The following is a 9218-nucleotide window of genomic DNA, read 5'->3' as shown; positions in this document are numbered from 1 at the left end:
ACATTTGCCACAGACAATGACCTGGCGCTGCTGCAGTTGCTGGCAGGGGGGTGGGCGGTGGGTGGATTTCACTCTCTCCTGGAGGTCAACCCTGCTGTGCAGACAGGCTCCCCTAAATCCTGTGCAGCAGCAGCAGCACTGGCAGCCAACAGGGGTGGAGGCATCAGGAGAGGACCACAGAAGAGGATGGCTGAAAGTGAGGTCCTTAAGACAGGGCAGACCTTGTCTGACTTGATTAGAATCAGAGCAGGTGAAAAAAAACTGCTGTAGAGCCATTTGGCTTCACTCTCACAGCACGTGCAACCATAGAGCGGCACTGTGCATGAGTGCTAGATGCAGCCACAGCAGAGATGCAAGGGTAGCTGCCTGGTGCTCTTTGCAGGAGGCCACCAGTATGCCAGGCCAGCCAACAGGCATGAGTATTTCCCATGATTTCTGCAGGGGAGGAGAGGGTTTGGGGAGCTGCTTGCTAGTTGTCTTCCTCAACAGCTTCCAGGCAGTGGTGTGCCCAAGAACCACTGGAGCAAATGATGGTGAGAAGTTGTTCAAAGATTGGAGCTCATCAGAATAAAAAAGACTAGAGACTTTCTTTTTCAATGACAGCCAGGAATTCAGAGGAATCAGTAGGTTGTGCTAATAGATTGTTGCAATGCTTTTGTGCTGTAGCACAATAGCAATTACCCATTAAAAAAAAAGGCATGGAAAGTCCTTACACAGGTCCTCGGCCATATAGGGCTTTAAAGGTAATAATCAGCACCTTGTAACTAATCCGGTATACTACTGGTAGCCAGTGCAGTTCCTGCAGCGCTGGCTGAATGTGCTTCCACTTGGGCCGCCCCATTAGCAGCCTAGCAGCCGCGTTCTGCACTAGCTGAAGTTTCCGGGTTCACAACAAAGGCAGCCCCAAGTAGAGGGCATTACAGTAGTCCAATCTCAAGGAGACCGGTGCATAAATCACAGCTGCCAGGTCTCCATGGCCAAGGAAAGTAGCCAACTGTTTGCCCACCTAAGATGAAAGAAGGTGGATTTTGCAGTTGCTGCTATCTGGGCCTCCATCATCAGGGAGGCCTCCAATAGCACCCCCAAACTTCTGACCTTGTTAGTGGTACCCCGTCAAAAGTTGGTAGGGGGATTTCTCTGCCCAGACCGCCGCGACTCAGGCAAAGGACCTCTGTCTTTGTCAGGTTCAGCTTCAGTCGGCTCAGCTTCAGCCAACCAGCCATGGCTTTCAGTGTCTGATCCAGGCTTTCTGGGACATCGCCAGGTCGGCCATCCATCAGTAGATAGAGCTGGGTGTCATCAGCGTACTGATGGCAACCCAGTCCATACCTCTGGACAATCTGGGCAAGGAGTCGCATGTATATGTTAAACAACATAGGGGATAGAACCACCCTCTGAGGCACACCACAGTTAAGCGAGTGTCTCCAGGATGACTCTCCCCCAATTGACACCCTTTGTCCCCGACCGCATAGGAAAGCCACTGTAAGGCTAGCCCCTGAATCCCTGAGGTGATGGGCTAGCAGCTGATGATTGACTGTGTCAATATCCCTATGGGACAATTTGAGTATTTGGTGATGCCGTTTGGGTTGCAGGGAGCGCCGGGGGTGTTCATGAACTTTATCAAGGGGTGGTGGTGTACCTAGATGACATTATTATCTATTCTCAGGATGAAAAGTCTCATGTAAAATTAGTGAGGGAGGTGTTGAGTACATTGTTGAAGCATAAGTTATATGCCAAACTGTCCAAGTGTGAGTTCCAAAAAACTGAGTTAGACTACCTGGGGTTTCGGTGTCCGCTCAGGGGTTGGCGAGGTACAAGCGGTATTGGATTGGGCTCCCCCGAGGACACGCAGACAGCTACAGTCTTTACTCGGATTCACAAATTTCTACAGGAATTTCATAGCGGGATTCGCCCAAATCATGCTTCTCCTCACCAAGCTATTAAAAACAAGGGGGAAGGGCCCTGAGGCGAAAAAACCTGGGGCCCGTCTAAATTGGACACCGAAAAGCCAGGAGGTGTTCGGCAAGCTTAAGCGATTATTTACTAGCGAGCCAGTCCTGAGCCACCCCAATGAGTTGCGACCCTTCATTGTGCAATGCGATGCCTCCGATGTGGCCGTAGGGGCCATTCTTATGCAGAAAGACGAGGAGGGGAGGCTAAAATCTTGCGCGTATATTTCCAAAAAATTCTCGCAGGAGCAAAGGAATTGGTCAGTGTGGGACAAAGAGGCGTTTGCTGTAACTTATGCGCTGAAAACCTGGCGGTCATGGTTGGAAGGGGCCAAAGTCCCATTAGAGAGCTGGACGGTCCACAAGAATCTGGAAGCGCTCACTGGGAGGAGAAAGCTGAGTGAAAAACAGATTAGGTGGGCGGGCTTTTTCTCCAAATTTGACTTTGTGCTGAGGCACATCCCGGGAACCAAGAATTTCTTGGCCGACGCTCTTTCTCACTTGCCACAGCATAACAGCCAAAAGGAGGAAGTCGTAGACTCTTCGGTTTCCCCCTCCCAGGTGGCCGCTGTAGTGACAACACGGTCCAAAACAAAACGCAGCCAGGACAGGTGGGGGAAAGAACGTATGGCTTTAGAAACAGAAAAAGAGGGAGAGGACCGTCTGGGGGAAATTCAGAAAAGGGAGGATGGTTTGTGGTACCGAGGGGAGAAGTTGTACGTCCCCAAGACCATGAGGTCAGAGGTCTTACAATTTTGCCACTCAAACAAATTGGCCGGACATTTTGGGTATGTGAAGACACTCCATCTAATCAGTAGACAGTTCTGGTGGCCGTCCCTGAAAAAAGATGTATCCGAATTTGTCGCCTCCTGCCCCATCTGCTTGATGGCTAAAAGGGGGGGGGGAAACCACCTGGACTGTTAAAACCCCTGGAAACAGCCACACGTCCTGGGTCAGTAGTGTCAATGGACTTTATCGTCGAACTGCCGCCGTCACAAGGCAAGACGGTAATTCTAGTAGTAGTGGACACTTTTTCCAAGCAAGCACACTTCATCCCCTGTGCACAATTGCCAAAAGCAAAAAAGCTGGCCTATCTATTTTTCCATCGCATTGTGAAACTTCATTCATTTCCTGACAAGGTAATTAGCGACAGGGGGCCACAATTTGTTGCCAACTTCTGGCAGGAGTTTTGCAAGTTGTTAGGGATAGAACAGGGGTTGAGTTCTGCCTACCACCCCCAGACAGACGGGCAGACGGAATGCGTGAACGCCTTGTTGGAACAATACTTATGGTGTTATGTAAATCACCAGCAATCAAATTGGGTGGACTTGCTCCCCTTCGCCGAGTATGGTTACAACAATAGCGTGTATAGCTTCACCAAAGCTTCCCCTTTCAAATCGCCAATGGGTATGATGGGAAACCCGTCCCATTACTGCCGGGGGGGGGGGGGACCAACAAGGAAACCCAGCTCGTTTGAACAATGGTGGAGAAAATTGAGTGATGGATGGAAGGGGATTCAGGAGAACTTGGAGTCCGCGAAAGAAGCATACAAAAAGCAGTACGACAAGTCCCCTGTGCCTATGTGGGACTTCAAGGTGGGAGACTCTGTATTTGTGTCAACAAAAAACCTCCCCTTGAATCAACCTTCCAAGAAATTGGCTTATCGGTTCCTGGGCCCTTTTAAAATCAAACGGGTAATAAACAATAAACGGGTAGAATTGGAACTACCAAAAATGTTTAGTAAAATGCATCCTATCTTTCATTGCAGTCTGCTGCAAAGAGACCCCGGTGCCTCTCTTTGGCACCCTCGATCGACAGCTCCGCATCCTATCCAGATTGGGAATCAGAGTCACCATGAGGTGCAGGAAATTCTAGACTCCAAAATGAAACATGGGACACTGTATTATTTGATCACATGGAAACATTTCCCTCCTAGCGAAAATGAATGGGTAGCCCAAAAGGATGTGTTGGCTCCAGATTTGGTTAATAAATTTCATAGAAAGTTTCCTCAGAGACCGTAGGGTTGAGTTTAGGGGGGGCAGTATGTCGAGCATGGCTAATTCTGATCAATAACTGATGGGTTTAGGGCCTTGCCAGAGGCAGGTCTGGGAAATGTCCCCGAGAACCAAATGTTGTTAGTTTATTATTCCTTCCTGGCTTTCATCCCGCTTTATGGCTGTTACAATTAGAAGTAGTGTGAAGGGAACAAAGTAATCAGCACCTTCCCATGAATTCTCCTCTGGGAGGATGAGCCATCTGGGCATAGCAAGGACGAATGTCTGATAACACCCTGGGAATGTATGTAGTTTTGATATTTCATGTGTGAACGCTCTCCCGCATCCCCCCACCTTTGGAATCCCTTTGAAGTAAGCCTTAAAAGTTTTGTATCAATGTATCGGTTTCATTCTTCTCAAGGAACGGCTTTGGCCAAAGTATCGGTCTATCAATAAACGTAGTCTTTGTAACAACTTCGACTCGTCATTGAACCCGCATGCTTGACAGACTGTATCGAACGCAGCCGATAGGTCTAACAGCATCAGTACCACCAAGCTGCCTCGATCCAGATGCCACTGGAGGTCATCCACTAGGAAAACCAGAACTGTCTCCGTCCCATGGCCTGGTCGGAAGCCGGACTGGTGGGAGTCTAGGATGGAAGCGTCTTCCAGAAAACACTGTAACTGTAGCGCTACTGCCCTCTCAATAATTTCCCCCCAAAAGGGTAAATGCAAGACCAGTTGGTAGTGTGCCAATTTGGCCAGGTCTAGGGTGGACTTTTTTAGGAGAGGGCGGCCCACTGCCTCTTTAAGAGACGTTGGAAAAAGCCCTTCTGAGAGAGATCTATTTACGATATCCCATATAGGATATCGGAGCTCTCCCTGGCAGTCTTTAATCAGCCAGGATGGGCACGGGTCCAAATCACATGTTGTTGGGCATACAGCAGAGAGTATTCTGTCAACTTCCTCCAAACTGTGTTTTAAAACGATCCAAAGCTGGTCCGGAAGACAGGCATGGAGCCTCGAGTTCACATACTGTTTCAACTGTAGTAGGAAAGTCGTGATAGAGCGACAAGATCTTGTCTGTGAAAAAATTCACAAAAGCTTCACAGCTGATATCCAATTCCATACAATTTGGCCTGCCTTGTGGCAGTACTGTAAGCGACTGAATTACCCTAAATGTGTACCTTTCTTTGACTGGCTTCTGTGCTTGGAAAGGTTGTACCAAAGGAGGTATGAGGAAACAGTGCACTGAGGAGAGCCTGGCATTCACTCTTCAGAGGATGATGTCATGTGGATGACCCCCCAAATAATGCTCTGGACTGGAACCAAAGGCAGAGCGGGGGAAACCTGTATGGAAGCAGCCTCTGCAGCTGAAGTCCCTTCTCTCCTGGGCACCATGGCCTGCTCCCAATCAGGTCCATAGGATTGCCAGCCCCAGGTGGGGCCTGGAGATATCCCAGAATTACAACTGATCTCCAGGCCACAGAGCTCTCTGGAGAAGACGCCTGCTTCGAGGTGGGGGATTCCATGGCATCCCATCCCTGCAGAGCTTGCTCCCCTTCCCCCAGATTTCACCTCCAAGTCTCCATGAATTTCCCAACCCAGACTTGTCAACCCTTGATCCACCCAGCACTTCTGTGAAGGACAGAAACACAGAAGACAAGACATCCCTTGACCTGACCTGGGAATGTCCTCAAGGGGGTTGGGGGTGGAAACAGAATATGTGATCAGACCCTATTAGAAATAAAGAATGACCATTTCAAACAAAGGCTGCGAGGGGGGAACAGAAAACAGTGAGAGAGGTGGCCCCCGGCCCATATCAAGGGAAGGAGTTCAAGGCAGAGGGGTAGCAAGGGGAAAGGGCAGTGGCAGATCAGGTTGCCTCAAAGCTTCCTCAAGGCAGCTCCTTCTCTGTCTGTTAGTGTGAACACCAGCAGCAGAGCCTGGAGGAAGTTTTCCATCTCTGATTTTAAACACACACACACACAAATGCACCAAAACTTCTTATCTTCCCACCTTTTAAAATCATTGCTTTGTTACCATGGAGCCGCAGAAAATTCTTTTCCACATGCAAGAATCTGCTTTTGGTTTATGACTCATCTTACTAAGGTGGCTGTTGGTTCTTGTGAGAAGAGTTGTATGAAGAAAGAGACTGTTGCAGTTTGGTTTTCTCTTGACGGTCTAAAAATTACACAGGAGTCCAGTGGCACCTGAAAGAGAATGAGCTTTTACCAGTCATCTCCCTTTGTCAGGTGCTTAGGAATGTGTGTGCAAGTTCTGACTGTGCTTTGCTTGCAACAGAGAGAAAATCTTAGGAATGTCCTCATTTGACTAAAGTGATGCATTGTTTAATCATTTGAATGTGTGTCAACTGAATTAATTGACTAAATCTGCAAAGACTGTCACATGAGTGATGAATCTGAGGTAGCAACGAAAGAACCAGTTGCCCCCTTGATTCTTGTCCATCATAGCTGGTTAAAGCCTGCAATGACAGCATACAAACTCCCCTGAGGGAGATCATCGACTTGTCCCTCTCAACAGGGGCATTCCTAGGGGCCTTGAAGGAGGCAGTGGTCTGTCCTCTCCTGAAGAAATCATCTTGGGACCCTTTGATCCTAGCAAACTACTGCCCAGTCTTGTACTTGCCATTCCTGGGCAAGGTAGTGGAGAGGACAGTGGCAACGCAGCTTCTGGCTTTCTTGGAGGATTCTGATGTCCTGGACCCCTTCCAGTCCGACTTCCACCCTGCCCATAGGATGGAGACGGTGTTGGTCGCCTTGGTGGATGATCTCCGAAGGCATCTGGATCAAGGCAGTACGGCGCTGCTGACCCTTCTTGATCTGTCAGCAGTGTTCGATACGATCAGCCATGAACTGTTGGCTCACTGCCTCACCAACGCAGGGATACAGGGGCTGGCCCTACAATGACTGGTGTCCTTTCTCCAAGGTCGGAGAGAGAGGGTGGCACTTGGGGATGAACTATCCCAGCGGTACCCATTACAATGTGGTGTGCCACAGGGAGCAATTCTTTCCCCAATGTTGCTCAGGGGCCTGATAGGAGCCCTCTGGGGGCCTGACTCAGCCCCCGGGCCGCATGTTTGACACCTCTGCCCTAGATCCTTTTCACGCATACTGCTGCCAAGACAAATCTGTCCCATCCTATAACCATGCATTGGATTTTTCCTACCTAAATCCAGAACTTTACATTTATCCTTGTTAAAATTCATTTTATTGATTTTAGCCCAGTTTCCCAGCCTGTCAAGGTCATCCTGCATCCTGTTTCTGTCTTCTTCTATATTTGCAACCCCTCCCAATTTAGTATCATCTGCAAATTTAATAAACATTCCCTCTATTCCTTCATCCAAATCATTGATAAAGATGTTGAACAAAACAGGTCCCAGAACAGATCCTTCAGGCACTCCACTTGTCACTCCTCTCCAAGAGAATGAGGAACCATTCACAAGCACTCTATGGGTGCGATCTGTCAGCCAGTTATAGATCCACCTAACGGTAACAGAACCCAAACCTGCTGTTTCCAAATATGTTATTTGGAAATATTTAGCTATGCTGAATACCTCGCCCCTGAATATTTCTGAATCCGAATAGTACCAATTTTTTTTTGTACACCCCTAGAAGGGACATAAGAAGAGCTCAGCTGTGTCAGACCAAAGGCTCATCTCATTTGTCCACACAGTGGTCGATCAGCTGCCTCCAGGAAGCCCACGAGCAGGATGACTGCAACAGCATCCTACCCCACCTAATCTGAAGTGCCCTCAGTCTGCCTCTGGCATGGGAGGGAATAGATATCCATCATAACAAGTAACCACTGACTGCCCAGTCCTCTATGAATTTGTCCACTCCCCTTCCAAAGTCTTCTAATGGGGAGCCATGACTACATCCTGTAGCAAGTTCCACAGATTTAACTATACACTGTATACACTGTATACTTCCTTTTGTCTGTCCTGAATCTCCCACCTTTTAGCTGACTAGTCATTTCTGACCAAGTGGGAAAGCATGGGTCCCAGTAAATATCCCTGAGGGACACTGCTGTTCTCTCCAGGTATGATGAAAACCTGGGAGGCCAGAGTGGAACAGGGCCATTATGCCACAGCCTCCATTGCAAGAACTGAACGGTTATTCCTACTCTCGGCTTCCTGTTATTTAACCAGTTTCCAATCCATAAGAGGCCTTGTCTTCCTATCTAATGACTCTGAAATTTGCTCAGCAGTGTTTTGTAAGGGACTTTGTCAAAAGCCTTCTGGAAGTAAAAAAAAATAAAAACCCCCCGATGTCTATTGGCTTATTCCAGTCAACATCTTTATTGGTACTTTCAAAAAATTCTAAAAGGTTAGTGAGACAGAACTTACCGTCCTAGAAGCTGCGTTGGTTTCTATTCAGAAGGGCTTATAATTCTGTACGTCTGAAAATTTTATCTTTAGAACAAAGTTTGAGTCCAGTGCCATCTTTAAGACCAACAAAGTTTTTACCAGGGACGTTAAACATGCGACCCAGGGGCCAAATCAGGCTCCCAGAGGGCTTCTATCAGCCCCCCTGAACAACTGGCTGTTATCTGCTTCTTTCTCCCTCTCTTGTTTTCTTCTGCATCACAACTTGCTTTTCCAGGCAAGCTACACAGGAGCTACAGAGCAAAGCCTTTATTTTCTCCATTGGCTGAGGCTCCTCCCTTGGGGAGGACAGATATCTTGCTTTGCCGGGCTGTCTCAGTTGCACAGCAGAGCTACTGAGCCAACCTTCTCTTCCTTCTATTGGCTGATGCTCCTCCCCCTCCTGGTCCCCTGGGGAAGGAAGGAAAGAGCCAGAGCTTCCTTTGCCCAGTTCCCTGGATTGCATGGAAGAGACACAAAGAAAGCACCTTTAAGACCAACGAGTGGTAACGTTTTAATCATGTTTTATTTTAAGGGTTTTTTTAAAAAAAATCTTTAATTGTGTTGTCTGTGTGCTTTATAAAATTTTTATCTCCGCTACCTGGCATTGCATTTTACGACACACATGGCCGGCCAAGCCTGACATTTATGTCAGATCTGGCCCTCATAACAAATGAGTTCAACCCCCCTGGTTTATACTGTATCTGACCAAGTGTGCAGAATTACACTTTGTTGGTTGTAAAGGTGCAACTGGATCCAAGCTTTGTTCTGTTGTTTCAGATCAACACAGCTACCTATCTGAATGTAACTGTACCTTTAATAATGCTCACCATGAATTTACTGGGAGCAGCAGTTAAACTAACGAGCCTGTAATTTCCCAGTTATCCT

This window comes from Heteronotia binoei, chromosome 12 (genome assembly GCF_032191835.1).
Source record: "Heteronotia binoei isolate CCM8104 ecotype False Entrance Well chromosome 12, APGP_CSIRO_Hbin_v1, whole genome shotgun sequence".
NCBI classification, from domain to species: domain Eukaryota; kingdom Metazoa; phylum Chordata; class Lepidosauria; order Squamata; family Gekkonidae; genus Heteronotia; species Heteronotia binoei.
This window is presented reverse-complemented; position numbering follows the sequence as displayed.